Source organism: Narcine bancroftii, chromosome 3 (assembly GCF_036971445.1).
Source record: "Narcine bancroftii isolate sNarBan1 chromosome 3, sNarBan1.hap1, whole genome shotgun sequence".
NCBI classification, from domain to species: domain Eukaryota; kingdom Metazoa; phylum Chordata; class Chondrichthyes; order Torpediniformes; family Narcinidae; genus Narcine; species Narcine bancroftii.
Window position 1 is genome coordinate 55,177,607 of NC_091471.1, and position 17,188 is coordinate 55,194,794.

At 42.3% G+C, this 17,188-nt stretch overlaps 1 long non-coding RNA gene across 2 annotated transcripts in view; it reads left to right on the forward strand.

Moving 5' to 3' along the window:
* The window catches only part of LOC138757188 (uncharacterized), a 119,305-nt gene that overhangs the window by 83,519 nt on the left and 18,598 nt on the right, over window positions 1-17,188 (forward strand). Inside the window, exons 3-4 of one of the 2 annotated variants that reach the window (XR_011353409.1) lie at window positions 455-548; window positions 16,330-16,460. This is a non-coding gene — a long non-coding RNA (uncharacterized lncRNA). The remainder of the gene's footprint in view (window positions 1-454; window positions 549-16,329; window positions 16,461-17,188) is intronic. The other variant, XR_011353410.1, reaches the window with a different exon arrangement.

Below are 17,188 nucleotides of genomic sequence, written 5' to 3' on the forward strand. Positions count from 1 at the left end.
TTCTTCGGATCAGGTGAACTGTCTCTGGCAGACATTTTAACACCTGAAGACATTTTTCAACCTGTGACTATGGCCCATCCCCTGAAAATCAATGTATTGTGGCACTGTTTTTTTTAGATACATTTTAAGTAGTTGTGTGTAATTGAAGATGTGTGTGTAAGAGAGATAGTAGAGAGGCGACTGGGCAATTGCTGCCGGTGGCGAATCTGTCTGCTTTGCAGCAGGCAAAATAGAATTTCATGTAAGAGGACACTGTTTTATTACTATGACAATAAATTGAATCTTGAATATTAATATATGCATATGGATAATTATAAATAGTATAAAAAGTGAAAAGCAAAAAAGAAGTAATAGACTATTTTGGATTGCCTGGATCATCGCCTCCACCCACCACCCCCCACCCCCCCAACACTCTGGAACTCAACATATTTTATATGAACATTTTCATTTTAAGGAAGAAGGCTAACACAGGACTTAAGAGGCTGGAAGAACATTTCTACATATTTATACCCAGAATTTGTGCATATGGGATCCAAATTTGTAAAAAGGTAGGGTGTTTATTTAGCAAATTATATGTAATTTTCTCTAAAAGGATACAGCTTTGAATTTCTGTGTTCTATCTTCCCTTATCTGTATATGAATCTAATTTTCAAATCACTGCAATACATTTCTTTGCTACTGCTAATGCTATTTTAACAAATTTTAGTTTGGTTCTTGTTCCTTCTATGTTTCCCAATAGAAATAAATCTGGATTCAATTGAAATACCGTACCTGAAATGTGTTCTAAAAAGTTTCATAAGTCCACCCAGAAAGGTTTTACTTTAGAACATGACCGAGTTGAATGCAAAAAGTTATCCATCTCTTCACCAAACCTAAAGCATTGATACATTTCTCATTTATAGGTTACACAGTTTGAACATTTCAATATATTTGAATTATACTATGCTTCACTTGCTCTTTTATGTTTAAAGTGGAAATGTTTTGCCAATTTGACTGAGGCTACATAAACCTACTGTTGTAATTATCTTTTTGTTGCAAATTAACCCATTATTCAGTCTGTTTACCCAGTTATATCATTATTCACAATATAATTGGCAATAAATTTGTTCCCAGATCAATGAGCTTGGATGTGTAATATTTTAGTTCACTTGTAGATATCAGGTCCCTTTTAATCTTTTATGTGCAGAAATTTTTGCTGATTGTTAACTTTAATTTACCTAAATTAGTGTTTTATGTAATATTGCTGGTTGAATTTGAGCTGTAAAAGCAGTTAGGAAAATCTTTATTTTCCATTCTTGGCCTTGCCCTTGTCTTTACTTTTGAAGCAACGATGGAAACCTGCATCTTTTGGGAAGTAATTTATTAAATAGATAAGTGAAAGGATTTATATGAATTAGATCCATTGCCATTGCATGAAGACAAGGATGAATGTAAATATTGATTCAATAAATAAGAGTATGAGAAATTGTTCAGATGGAGAATGAGTACAAGTGCAAAGTGAAATGTGCTGCAGTAAAGTTTAGAGGGTAGAATGAGGTAGCTCGAGTCATGTACTCACTTTTCTGTACCTCCGTACTCACTTTTCCAAACGACGAATGTGGGAATGCCTGTTCCCTTCCGCAGGGACATTAAAGCCACTCCTTCTCAGTGCAATGAGTAGACTTGTTTCTCCCATCTGAGGAGAATATGATATATCCACAAACTGAAACAGCCTTTAACAAAGTCTCTGATGAGGAGCCACTGAATCTTGAAATAACTCCATTCTCTGAGATCCATGTGTTCCACAGCCCATTCCAGAATCTAGACGCTTGCTTGTATTTTGAATAGTAGAACTGATATTGGACTTTGTCACAATGCTCATTTGGCTATATTGATGAGAAACTTTGTCATTATATTTTAAAGTAGAAACTGTATTAATGTCATTCTGACAAATGTGCTTCAGAGAATTCCTTGCATACTGCCCACTGGCAGCCATCCTTCTCAATTCCCAGTGAGTTCAAAGTTAGAATTCAGCCCATTTTTTTATTTTGTCATTTCAATTACCGCTTTTTGGTCAATTCACAAGATTTATTCACAAAATCAGACAGTCAAACTTGTCATCCTCTCTTGAAAAGTGTAATTTCACAGATTTTCTGTAGTCTCTCTCCAATATTCTTTGTAGTATTTGGTAATAGTGTAACCAGTTCAAACCTGCTTTATCTAATCTCTCTACCATTTCCATCTTACTTCCATCACTTAGGATTAAATCAAGGTATTAGTTTGCCTTTTTATTACCTTATGAACCTGTACCATTACTTCCAGTGATTTGTGTGTCTGTTCTCCCAATTTCATTTGCACTTCTGTCTTATTTAGATTCTTCTTTTACAAGTAATGCTTGAAATCACACAAACAGAATATATCGAACTGCAGCCTGTAGAGGTCATGAAAGTCGCATAGTTGGAATTACGAATAAGCAGGCTTTATGGGGGACTGGGGTGAATGATCTATTTTGTTACATTCTTTTCTGGAATGAAAACTTTAATGCATTTAGTGAATTTAAGGAAGAGATTGACAGGTATTGGATTAGTCAGGGTATCAAGGGTTACAGAGAGAAAACTGGGGAGTAGGGCTCAGTGGGAGAAATCAGCTCATGATTAGAATGGTGGAGCAGACTCAGTGGGTCTACTTCTGCTCCTACAGTGCCATCCATAATGTATGGGAAAAAGACCCTTATTTTCCTTTATTTGCTTCTGTTATGAGCCCAAAGGATCCCCAAACCCAACAGCAATAGATATTCACCAAGACAAATGGTTTCTTAAACAAAAGTTGCTTTTGATTATCTTTAAACATGAAAACAGAATCACACTTTAACTTAACTAACCTAATCACACTTTAACTTAACTAACTAATCACACTTTAACTTAACTAACCTAACTTAATCCCCTTCTAATTCTAAGCGCACATGTATTTAATGTGTGCGTAAGTTCAGAAAAGTTCTTTGGTTCACAGTCCAATCTCACTTCTCATTCCTCCAAGTTCACTGGTGGCAAGCAATTCTTATTCTGTGTACAGAATTTAACATTTATAAAGTTCACCAGCCTTTGGTGCTTGAAAGGTAAAGGAAGGTTCTTGTCAGTCTTCAGAGAAAGATTTGTTGTACACTAGACACCCACAACTGATTCCTTTTTAATCAGTCACTTCAGTGCCTTGCTGAAGAAACTTGCCCCATCAGGGTTTTCCAGATGATAACCTCTTTCTTTCAGGTCACTGCAGAGTTCCTCTTTGTTTCACTTATTTCAAGTGAAACATTAGACAGCCAGTCCTCTCCTCTTGCATGAACCACAAGGGCTTTGACCAGGCTGAACCAAGCACTCACAACCCATCTTCCAAATGGGGTTTTCCACCAGCTTGCCAGCTTGTCCTGTTCCAGTCCCAGCTGTTGCTGCTGACTGTAAAACTGCAGAACTGATCTCTGTCTCTGTCTCTGACTCTCTCTCTCTCTTTCATTGTCTCTCAGAGAGAAAGACGGTTTGACTCTCTCTACTTGAAAAACCACATGACCCTCTTAGAACAGCAAGTTCCTCTCCAGACAGTCTGTGGCTCCGACAAGTTCATTCATCTGTTGTCTTTTTGTAAACAACAATCAATTAGTGAAGTCTCTTGGGCACTCTCTAAAGATTTTGCAAAGGCTGTTGTCCCTGACATGTCTAGCATGAGCAGAACTCCAGTATTTTAAATAAGATCTGTTTTAAAGTGTTATTATGTGACCTACACTAAAATAAAACCTGCCCAAATTTATCTCCCAAAAGCATATCTATATTCTGTGCCAAAATTTAAAATTTTTAATCAAATAATGCACATCTACTTAAAGTGAACATTCCAGATTTAATTTTTTTTAAATTTAAAAATACAATATGGTAACAAGCCCTTTCAGCTCATAAGTCCATGTCGCCTAATTGCATCCAAATAACCTACACCCCTGATACATTTGGAATGGTGGGAAGAAACTGGAACCCCCTGGAAAACCCACTCAGACACAGGGAGAATGTACACACTCCTTACAGACAGCACAGGATTCGAACCTTGGTCTCAATCGCTGACGCTGTAAAGGTGTTGCTATACCAAGCATGCTGTCCTATTCAAGGTTATTTGGATATGTTTTGTTATGACCATTTGAAAATGACGGCACATTTTATACAATGTCCCCCTATTTCAAGGCACCATCATGCTTGGGACATTTGGCTTCACAGGTGTCTGTTATGTTTAATTGCTTATAAAAGAGCTTGGCTTTTTTTTTTCTAACCTTTTGATCACCTTTGCTGTCTGTACATGCTATTTTTCAACCTGAGAAAAAGAGTTGTGCCAATAAAAGTTAAAATAGCCATTATGAGGCTGAAAAACAGGAACAAAACAATAAGATGCATCGTCTAAACCTTAAAATTACCAAACCCAACTGTTTGAAACATCGTTAAGAAGAAAGAACATACTGGTGAGCTCAGTAATCTCAAAGGAAGACCTCTGCTGCTAGTGAGAGAAGAATTCTCATCATAATAAAGAAAAAAAAATCCCCAAATGTATGTCCAACAGATGAGAAACACTCTTCAGGGGGGAGTTGTGGATGTGTCAATGACGACTGTCATTGATGAGGAAAAATAGTTTTTCCCAGAGACTTTATAAACAGAAATACAGAGGCTACACTGCAAGATGCAAGTCACTAGATAGCTACAGAAAGGACGGCCAGATTGTAGTTTGTCAAGAAGTTTTTAAAAGAGCCTGCATAATTCTGGAAAAACTTCTTGTTGTCAGTTGAGACTAAGGTGAACCTGTATCAGAATGAAGGCTAGAGCAAGATATGGAGGTGTAAACAAACTGGCCAAGATCCAAAGCATTCCACCTTGGCCATGGTTTGCTTCTTACAATGTAGCCTCAATTTCTTTTCATGGGGCCTCTGTGAACAGTCCTCTGTGGTCACATCCGCCTCCTGAAGCATTATCTCCACCAATGGATAAAAGATCATCTGTGTCAGGCGCTGTGATGATTCACCAAACCTTCCACCACTAACAACGATAAGGGCAGCAGACTCATGCCATGCTAACTTGGAAATACACCATCTTACCTGGGTCGGAACCTTGGAAAATTGGAATAAAGGAAACTAAAGAATGCAGGCATTTTTGCTGAACAGACAGGATTTATAGAAAAAAAATATTGAATTAAAATCTCAGGTTGGAGACCCCAACTCATAGAAACATAGAAAATAGGTGTAGGAGTAGGCCATTTGGCCCTTCAAGCCTACACCGCCATTCATTTTGATCATGGCTGATCATCCACCCAGTACCCTGTTCCAGGTCTCTCTCTCCATACTCCCTGATCCCCCTAGTCACAAGTACTAAATCTAACTCTCTAGCCATTTTTATTGCTAGTGAAGAGCATTTATCCACAAGGTGTGGCATCACTGGTTATGCTACTATTTATACTCCATCCACAATCGCATTTAAGTGAGGAGGCATTTAAGAGTCAATATTAATGGATAAGTGAGGCTGATTCTCCCCCCTAAATAATTGGTGAATGTTTATTTTTTGGCAATAATCTGATTGCTTCAGAGTTGTTTTTTTCAGAGACAAGCAGTGGCATGAAAAGCGAGAGCTTCAATTTCAAAATTCACAGAGTAGTGCTATTGGTTTTCCTCAAATGACCCTGCTCTGAAAATGATGCTGTTGATTTCAGCGCAGTGTTTGGCAGATCCTTACCGTTTGCAGCCTAAAGTTCAGCAAGTGTTATATCTGAAGTCATCTCTTAAAACGAGACACCCATAATACAGCAACACACATTTTGCTACAGGGGAAAGCTACAACTGAATGAGTAGATGCTGAAATGATGGTAGTGTGGTGAGAAAGTATTCTCAGTGGGGTCAGAGTGATCTGAGGAGGCATGTAAAGAACATCATTTTCAGGAGCTATAGTCTTTGTACTAGAGAGATCACTTTATCCACTTTGGCAAGAAAAATAAAAGAGCTGAATATTATTTAAAGGGTGAAAAACTACGGCATGCTGTTGTGCAGAGGGACTTGGGAGTGCTTGTGCATGAATACAAAAAGTTAGGTTGCAGGTGCAGCAGGTTATTAAGAAGGCAAATGGAATGTTGGCCTTCATCGCTAGAGGAATTGAATTCAGGAGTAGGGAGGTAATGTTGCAACTGTATAAGGTACTGGTGAGACCGCACCTGGAGTACTGTGTCCAGTTCTGGTCTCCATATTTGAGGAAGGATATACTGGCTTTGGAGATGGTCCAGAGGAGGTTTACTAGGTTGATCCCTGGAATGAAGGGGTTGATTTATGATGAAAGATTAAATCATCTAGGATTGTATTCGCTGGAGTTCAGAAGAATGAGAGGAGATCTTATAGAAACATATAGGATTATGAAGGGTATGGATAGGATAGATGTAGGAAGTTTTTTTGAGCTGGCCGGGGAAACGAAAACAAGAGGACACAGTCTCAAGATTCGGGGAGTAGATTTAGGACAGAGATGAGGAAAAATAGTTTTTCCCAGAGAGTAGTGAATGTTTGGAATTCTCTAACCAGGTAAGTGGTTGAGGCTGCTTCATTAAACATATTTAAAATTCGGTTAGATAAATTTTCACATGATAGAGGAATTAGGGGATATGGGGAGAAGGCAGGTAAATGGAGTTAGGTCATAAATTAGATCAGCCTCCTTAGGAGGGTTGGCTGAAGGGGGGGGGTCTTTTTTTTTCTTTTTTTTCTTTCTTTTATATATATAAAATATAACGTTTATGTTTATGATTTATTGTTATATATGTTACTTATTATCTGTACTTTGAACGAATAAATAAAGTTTTATAAATTAGATCAGCCATGATCTTATAGCATGGCAGAGCAGGCTCGATGGGCTATTTTTGGCCTACTCCTGTTCCTACTTCCTATGTTCCTATGTTCCTATCCAACACTATGAGCAAGGCACCTTGCTAGTTATTACCAGGGAATTCCTTGCAAAGACATGGATGGAAATTTTGAAGGGTGCACATTGAATAAAAGTTTGTAATCCTGAAAAACTCTTGTGTCTGATCCATGATAAATGAAGGTTTGGTGACACCTGACTTTCATGGGCCTTTACTTTCATGGGTCATTTACTTAAGACTGCAGGAAATCACTTTTCTCAATGGGGACAAAGTTTGAAGATGATCCCTTTATTTGTATGTTTATGAAGGATATTGTGGTAAACCACTGTTATGTATAATTGTCTGGTCAGGCACATTTATTGCCTGATTGTACCTGTGGCCCCTCCCCACAGGCTTCTTTATAAAGTGGCTGTTCCACAGCCTCCTCCTCAGTACAGGATAGTTGAACAGTATGGATGTGTCGCTGTCCTATTGGTTTTTCAGCAAGTCTTTTGAGTAATTGATGGTGCATCAATTTTATTCCCAAAAGTTTTTTTTTAACAATGGAGCAGATGCTGAAGCCAGAAAAGCTGGAGATAGACCTTCAGGTGCCTGAGGCATCCACCAAATTTGAGCTCTGGCTGCGCTGTTTTGAAACATTCCTGCAGGCTTCCTCCAAGATCAAGAGATCGATAAGCTACAAGTGCTGCACTCCCGGGTTATTACTGGTGTGTGCTCTAAGGACTGGCTCCTCCCATGACTCTGTCCCCCGCATATCTCAATAAAAACCTCAGTTCAGTCCACATACCATGTGTGCCATTCTTATTGAATAAAAGTGTGTTGAACTCTCTCTGGTCTTGAGTGCTCTCTGTCGCGCTACAATTTTATTCAATAAAGAACGAGTTGAAAGCGCTGTTAAAGCCTGAAGCCTGCAATGCTCCTCATTGATCCTCTGTCCCTGGAGAACCCAGAACTGATCACATACTGGCTGCAGGGCTTCTAAATGTACCCGTCGGCCATGCAAGAGGTGTACTCAATGGATGAGCTCAAGACGTTGGCGCTCCTCTCTCGCTTCAGACCTAAAGGATTCCCGATCATCAGGGACTGTATGACTTACGCAGCGGCTATTGAGAAGTTGAAGGCCTGCTACATGAGACCTCAAAATGTTGTCCTAGTGAGGCATCAATTCTTGCAATGGAAGCAGCGGCCTGGTGAGTCCATTGAGGAGTATGTCCTCATCCTATGAGCACTTGTGAAGAACAGTGGGTATGAGGATGGCGCGGCCCGAGAGCACGAGGATGAGCAGATCCAGGAAACTCTGGTCACTGGAGTGCAGTCCAAATACATTCAGCAGCAGTTGCTGGAGAAAGGCAGCGCGGTCTGCCTGACAACATACTGGCCAAGTCGCTGGAGATGGGCCATCTGGGAGCTGACAATTTGGAAGGCAGCAGCACCCTTCATGAGGATCTGTATCCCGGATCGACGGCTCACGCTACGTCAGCTCTGTCGGCGGTGACCTCGGGTGCTAAAGGATGCTCCTTCTGCAGTTGGTAACAGCACCCAAGAACTCGATGCCCAATTAAAGACTCCATCTGCTCCGGGTGTGGTAAGAAGGGCCACTGGGTGAAAGTCTGCAGGACAACGGGAGTGCTGAAAGGTCCAACACATGCACGACCCCTGTTGGACCAACTGAGATGAGCCTGAAACCCAAACTCCTGGCCTCCCAGTGCCAATGTTATAGGCAATGGCTTCCTGTGGGCTGCATGGCGAGAGCAGCGATGCAGGAAAACCCAGCAGCCATCCTGCCGTGTTTCAAAACTGGTGCCACCTTCATCTGACGAGGATGGGGAATGGCTGTCTTGCTGCACCACATGATCTTTGCAATCTTGCCGGTGTTCATTTGGTATCACAAATGGGGTCTCAATCTTCCAGAGACAGATGGACGAACGATAGATGAATTTAAGTTGAAGGCCACCTTCCCATACCTCGACAACATTACCATTTATGGTCACACTCTGGAGGACCATGATGCCAACCTCCAGAACTTTCTCCACAAAGCTAAATTCCGGAACCTTACTTAGAACACCAGTATGTGCGTGTTCAGAGCTAGACACCTAGTATCTTGGTCTACATGGTGGAGAATGGCATCATTGGCCTTGTCCCTGACAGGATGCACCCCCTGTAGAATTCCCGATCCTGAGGACCATGAAGGCTTTGAGGAGGTGCCTGGGCTTCGTCTCATATTACCCCCAATGGGTCCCTCAATAATCCGACAAGGTCCATCCCCTCCTAAAAACCACTTCTTTTTCACTGACAGCCAAATCTCAAACAGCTTTCAACTATGTTAGAAGCCATAAAGGCCACCATGCAGTGTTGGTTTAAAATGTACCTTTCCAGGTGGAAAGTGACACTTTAGACATAGCCCTGGTTGCAACCCCTAATCAGGTGAGTAAGCTGGTTGGATTTTTTTTCCAGGACCCTACAAAGCCACGAGCCTCGGAATCCATCAGTGGAGAAAGAGGCACAAGCTATTGTAGAGGCCATCAGACAAAACAAGGCAAAATTAAAAATAACAAAATTGCTAGGTGGAGGATCGAACTCTCCACCTACAACTACAACATAGTCTATTGACCTGGTTCCCTCATTGAGCCTCCAGATGCTCTGTCCAGAGGAAGCTGTGTCTCTACACACATTGGCCAGTTGCGGTTATTGCACAATGAGCTCTGCCATCCAGGCATCACTCGCATGGCTCATTTTGCTAAGGCATGCAATCTACCCTACTCGATTGAAGATGTCAGGGAAATAACCAGGTCATGCCAGGTCTGTGTGGAGTGCAAGCCGCACTTCTATCGTCTCAGAAAGGCGCACCTGATAAGAGCATCCAGCCCCTACAAATAGCTCAGTATCGATTTCAAGGGACCTCTGCCCTCTACGAATGGGAATGTGTACTTTCTCACTGTCATTGACGAGTACTTTCATTTCTCATTTGCCATTCACTGCCCAGATACATCCACGCCATCTGTCACTAGGGCCCTGTTCGGTTATCCCGGCTATATCAATAGAGACCAGGGCTCATCATTTATGAGCAAAGAGCTACGCCAGTTTCTGCTGGTAAGAGGCATTGCATCCAGTAGGATGACTAGCTATAAACCACAGGGGACCAGACATGTTGAGAAAGAGAATGCTACAGTTTGGAAGGACATACAATTGGCCCTCCAGTCCAAAGGACTTCCAGATTCATGCTGGCAGGATGTCCCACCCATGGCGCTCCATTCCATTAGGTTGCTACTTTGCATTGCGACTAATGCGATTCCTCATGAGCTGATGTTTTCATTCGAGAGAAAGTCAACATCAGGGATAACCCTCCCAGCTTGGCTTACAGCACCAGGTCCAGTGCTGCTCTGAAAGCATGAGAGGAGGAGCAAATCTGACCCCCTGGTCAAGAAGGTGCACCTACTCCATGCTAACCCCAATTACACCTACGTGGCATACCCAGATGCTAAGGAGGACACTGTCTCGATCTGGGTCCTGGCACTCGCTGGAACTGAGAGTCCATCACCTTAAGGGAGCTATGGCTCTGATCTACTCAGGGTTTCTGGAGAAACGCCAAGGGGCTCAGGTTTGCTATCGCAGAAAGTGGCTCCAGCCACCCCTCAACCAGAGCCAGATCACCCATGACCTGAGGCCCCAGAACCACAGAAGAATCAGGAAGCCCAGGTCCAACTGATACTGCGGCGTTCTGCCCACATTTCCAGATCACCTGACAGGTTGAACTTGTAAATATTATAAATACTATCTGAAATTCTCTATTTTCACCCACAGGCTTCATTCAAAAGCAAGGGGTGAATGTAGTGAATTGGGAATTCATTACAGGTATGAAGTTCCTCCCCTGAATCTGCCAACCGCTTATCCCGATATAAACCCTGGACCCCGCCAAAACCCCAGTTCAGTCCACAGACCAGGTGTGCCATTCTTATTGAATAAAAGTGTGTTGTACTCTCTCTGGCCTTGCGTGGTTTCTGTCTCACTACAGTGTCAGCTTAAAAGCACGATGATGGAGTTTGATGGGCCCCATCCACATCTCAATGTGTATAATCAGCAATTTTCAAACCGACCGCTGTGTGCCACCCGCCCTCCTCAACCACACAATGAATATGGCCAATAACTCAACCATTCACTATGCACAACGAATAGACCACACTTTCCTTATTCTATTATATACTAATTTCAAAATATTATCTTCCAAAAGCATGAGCTATGATATTCCAAATTTCGATCTCTCTAATCCAACAACTCAAACTCTATGGCTGTTACTTTCTGTAGTCTTAATTCATTGATAAAACAGATAAACATTTTGCATAACTTCACATTAAAATTTTCACAACAATAAATAACAAAGCATTTATTGTATAATACACAAGATATGTAGAGATACTAGCTTAAAGAAATACATAACGGTATTTAAAGAGATGCAAAAAATTCAAAGAAAAATTTCTCGTGCTTATGCTTCTCTACATCCTGAGGATTGAGCAAGCCATTAGTCTGTGCAGATATTATGACATATTACATCATGTTAATTATCAATACACTACAAACAATAGTTTTCTAGAGATAGGCCCAAAATTAACAGAGTTAAAAAACACAAGGTTTTAACCTTTACACAACATGTGGACTCTCCACACTTAAAATCACCCCCTCCCCGTTGTTATTCACCAACCTCACTCCCGATCATAAACCCTTTGCCACTAAAAGTAGGTGGCACAGTGCCAAGGACAGGGCCTTCATCCGGGCAGAGGTTCAGTGCTTAATCAAAGAGGGGATTATTGAAAAGTACCAACCTTTGGAGAGCACAGGTAGTGGTAGTATGGAACAGGGAAAATAATAGGATGGCCATCAACTGCAGGCTAGCCCCTCCCAAGCATCAGCGACATGGTCAACCAAATTGTCCAGTATCGGATCTTTTCGACCATTGACCTGAAGTCGGCATACCACCCAGAGGACTGCAAGAATATGGCGTTCAAGGCAGATGGCCACCTCTACTACTTCCTGTGGGTTCCCTTCACTGTCTTCCCTTTAGGGTCACAAATGGCATCTTGGTCTTCCAGAGGGAAATGGACCACATGGTGACAGTATGAGTTATGGGCCACTTTTCCATACCTCAATAATGTCACCATCTGTGGCCATGACCTGCAGGCCCATGACATCAATCTCCAGTAATTTCTCAAAGCAGCCAAGCTCCTTGACCTTACATATAATAAGGCAAAGTGTGTGTTTTACACAACCTATCTGGCTATCCTTGGGTGAGTCGAGGAGAATGGGGTCATCGGCCCAGACCCTGACTGCATGCAGCCGCTCCTGGAACTTCCCCTTCCATGTAGTCTCAAGGCCCTGAAGAGGTGCCTTGGGTTCTTTTCCTATTATGCTCAATCTGTCCCCAATTATGTGGACAAGGCCCACCCCCTCATCAAATTCACATCCTTCCCTTGGTGGCAGAGGCCCATACGATCTTCAATCACATTAAGGCAGATATTGCCAAGCCCACAATGCACACTGTGGACAAATCCACCCTGCTTCAGGTGGAAAGCAATGTGTCAGACTTCATTCTGGCAGCCACCCTTAAACAGGCAGGCAGGCCAGTCGCATTTTTTTTAATGTACCCTTCAGGGGCCCGAGATTCAACACTCCTCAGTTGATAAGGAGGCCCAAGCCATTGTCGATGCAGTGTCGTACTGGCACCGTTACCTGGTTGGTGAGAGATTTACCCGGCTGACTGATCAATGCGCAGTTGAGTTCACGTTTAACAATCAACAGCGGGGTAAAATCAAAAATGACAAAATACTGAAGTGAGGATTAAACTGTCCACCTACAATTATGATATCTTGAACCAGCCGGGAAAACTTAATGAACCACCAGATGCCCTGTCCCATGGGACCTGTGCCAGATTGACTGGCTGCAAAAACTCCACAATGATCTCTGTCACCCTGGAGTTACCAGGCTTTTTCATTTTGTCAAAACACACCAACCAGCCGTACTCCATCAACGAGATCAGGTCCATGACAAAGAACTGCCAGGTCTGAGCTGAGTGCAAGCCACACTTCTACTGGCTAGACAGGGCACAATTAATTAAAGCCACCTGGCCCTTTGAGCAACCCAGTGTCAATTTTAAAGGGTCCCGGCCCTCCACTGACTGCAATGTGTATTTTCTTAACATCATCGATATTCCGTTTTCTATTTGCCATCCCCTGCTCAGATATGACTGCTGTCACAGTCATTAAGGCCCTGCGCAGCCTCTTCACTCTGTTTGGCTTCTCCAGTTATATCCACAGTGACCAGGGGGCTTCATTTATGTGTAATAAGCTGTGCCAGCACCTGTTGGCCAAGGGCATTGCCACAAGGAGGACCACTAGTTGCAACCCTGGGGTAATGGGCAAGTGGAGAGGGAGAAAGCTATAGTTTGGAAAACAGTCCTCCTAACCGTGTGGTCTCAGGGTCTCCCAGTCTCCAGCTGGCAAGAGGTCCTCCTGGAGGCATGCCACACTCTTGAGTCCCTGCTGTATACAGCCACAAATGCCACACCAAATGAACGTATGTTATCCTTTCTCAGGAAATCTGCAACAAGGACCACACTACTGGCATGCCTGATATCCCCAGGGCTTGTCCTACTCAGGAAGCATGTGAGGGGCCATATCTGACCCCCTGGTTGGAAGGGTCCACCTTTTCCATGCCAACCTCCAATATCCCTATGTGGCATAACCTGATGAACACAAAGACACCATCTCTGTTAGGGACTTGGCTCCCTCAGGGACCCTGGAGACCACTGCTGATCATCCCACACCCCCCTCTCCACGATGCACCTGAACCCTGGTACCCTCTGGCCCGAGGGAAGATACAATGGAGACATCACCGCCTAGCCAACAGCACAACACTGATGAGTATGGACAGACACCTGATACCATCCAGAACCCAGCCACTGCACCATAGCCGCAACTGGTACTATAATGTTCCCAGCAAATGACCAGCCCACCTGAAAGACTGAACTTGTTACTTTGAATTGTAACCTTGTAAGTTCCGTTTCATCCCATGGGACTCATTTTAAAAACAAGGGGTGAGCGTGATAAACCACTTTTATGTATAAATGTCTCGTCAGACACACCTATTGGCTGATTATACCTGTGGCCCCTCCCTACAGGCTCTTGTATAAAGTGGCTGTTCCACAGCCCCCTCCTCAGTGCAGGACAGTCGAACAGAATGGATGTGCCATTGTTCTTAAGTGAATGATATTGGTTTCTCAACAACAGTCTTTCAAGTAATTGATGGTCCATCAGATATGGGGTCAGTAAAATATAGTTCTGTGTTCAGGTTGGTGATTTTCTATCTCAAGATGAATTTTGTTTGATTATTGACATCATTTCTGGAGGTTTTACTGGAGAACAAAAGTGCTCAAGTGATGACATTTTTTTTTACCAAGAAATAAGGAGATACATTTCCCAGTGGATAGCAGGGCATCCATAGAAAAGTGGTTAAATTGTTGTCTCACCAGTACCCTGATTTTGAGCCCTATTTTGATGGGAGCGATATGAACCAATGTACAATCGTCAAAGTTCAAAACAAGATTTCAACTGTGTTGACAATAATAATTAAAATCAGAACATTATGATATAAAATGAATTGTTAATTTAATTGCTTGCAAAAATTTAATATTTATTCTGACACGGAAAGTGTTTAATAAGCTGCAAATATTTTCTGAAAGGAACTTGCCATGTGGGTCTTGTTGAAGATTGGTAGATTCCAATTCTGTAATTGCAACAATTTTAAAAAAAGAATTGAAACCAAATTAAGGGTCAATTTTCAGAGCCACTTGATGTTGTATTTGTAAATTAGGGCATGAATTTCTGGTTCCATTGTCCTACATCAGCAACAGGTAAAACCTTGAAACTGAAACTTTGCTTGCCTTTTGAGGGGGGGGGGGTGTTAAAAATCCATCTAATTTGAGGAAAAGGCAATGTTCTTTGGGTCACAATTCACATGGTGGTTAGCACAACGCTGTTACAGCATCGGCGATCGGGACTGGGGTTTGAATTCCCATGCTGCCTGGAAGGAGTTTGTATGTTCTCTCCGTGTCAATGTGGTTTTTTTCCCCCGGGGGCTCCGGTTTCCTTCCACCCTCCAAAACAGACTCGGGGTTGTAATTGGGTGTAACTGGGAAGCATGGGCTCGAGGGCCATAATGGCCTGTTATTGTGCTGTATGGCTCAATTAAAAAAAAAATGTCTCAATCAACGTAGCTAAAGATGAGATGCTAATTTATTTTAGTCCTGTTGGTTCCTATATCCCACCACATTCACTGTCATGTAGTCTACATGCATTGGAGAATCTGCCCCTACATTCAGTACAGGTCTATTTAGGCTGAATCAAATGATCATCTGTTAAAATTCTGAAGCAACTAGATTACTTTCAGTCATTTCCAGCACTTGAGTTACCTGAGAAGATTGTCTTCTGGTGATTTTCTACTGTTAGTATCCATAGAGGTTGTATAAGCTTATACAGGAGAGTAAATTCAAGGAAGGCATTTGGTCCAGACTGACTACCCAGACGAGTATCTGAAAACCTTTGCTGACCAACTGGCTAATAATTTCATAGATATCTTCAACATCTCACTCTGACAGGGCATGGTTTGAAACCATGTATAGGAGCCCAAGAAGAATATGGTAACTTGCCTAAATGTCACCACTAAATGGACTACATCCACAATGATGAAGAGTTTTGAGAGGCTGGTATTGAAACATATTAGCTTTTGTCTGAGCGGCGACATATTTGCCAACCTCAGCAACAGGCGTACATCAGATGCCATTTCACTGGCTCTACACAAAACCCTGGAACACCTAGACGACAAAGGTGCATTCATCAGGATGCCATTTATCAACTACAGTTCAGCATTCAACACCATCATTCCCTAAAACTGATCAGCAAACTCCAAGACCTGGGCCTCAATAGGCTACTGTGTAATTACATCCTGGATTTTTGCACATCAAGAGCACAGTAAGTGCAGATTAGCAAGAACATTTCCTCCACAATATTCATCAGTACCAGAGTACAGCAGGGTTGCGTACTTAGATCCCCTGCTTCACCTGCTTTACACCTATGACTTCATGAGAATAACATTATCCATATATTTGCTGACAAAACCACAATCAGAACCCTGGCATTTAGGACATAGTCTATTCCCACTGCTTTCATCAGGAAAGAGGTGCAACAACATTCATACCACCAGGTTCAGGAACAGATGCTACCCCTCCACCCATCAGACACTCAAACAACACACAATCAGAGACTCATTTAACAACCCTTACTTTGCACATAACTTATTACAGAATATTTATTTTTCTGCATCTGCACAGCTTGTTTGCATTCTTTATTTATGTTTCTCTCTTTTGTAAACATATCTTTGTCCTGAGTGTAGCCCACCCTACCAAGAAGTAGAAAACCTTGCTGAATCATAAGAAGAAGAATCTGAGTTGTATGCGATATCAAGAATGGAGTCTGACAATAAATTTGAACTTGACTTGAAGATTACCAGGACAAGGAATTGTTGTGAGTGATAAATTAAGAAAGTTATAACGTCCTATGTGTATTTCTATCATCTATTGCAACAACAGATCCAACAGGGAGTTGGATTTCGTGTCCATATAAAATTCTAGGCTTTTGTCTCAGCTGTACAGAATTTCTATCAGCAAAAGTGCAGGAGTGTTTGGATGTGAGAGATTAGGGTCAGTCTTTCAGAGATAACTGGACAATCTTGGATATTAAGAACCTTTACCAGTGCTGACAGAGACTCTAGCCTTCAGCTATAATGCCTGCAGCTTTTTCCAGACAAGTACAGAGAGCATCAACAATATTGGCCAATTAGCTATTCAAAGTTCATTGTTTATTTCGTCATCTTAATCTCTTTTCCCACTGGCTGTATGAGATGCAGAATGAGCCAGAGGTAACATTGCTATAGCTTTGAGAGATGTATCTATATTCACAGCAATCCAGCAAAGAAAATCTTGCTGTGTACAGGTGCAAAAATTCTTTATCCGGAACCCTTGGGGGACAGTGTGTTCTGAATTTCGGATTTTTCCGGATTTCGGAAAGCCAGATTTAAGCCCACCCAAATTGTGCTGCGGTATCCACTCCCACCACCCCCCCCCGCCCGCCCGACTCGTGCTGCCAGTTTCTCTTCCTTGCCCATTCCTGCCCGATTTGCGCTGCCAGTCTCCCCCCCTGCCTGCCCAATTCGCGCTGCCATCTACCCCCCCTTGCCCGCCCCACTCGTGCTA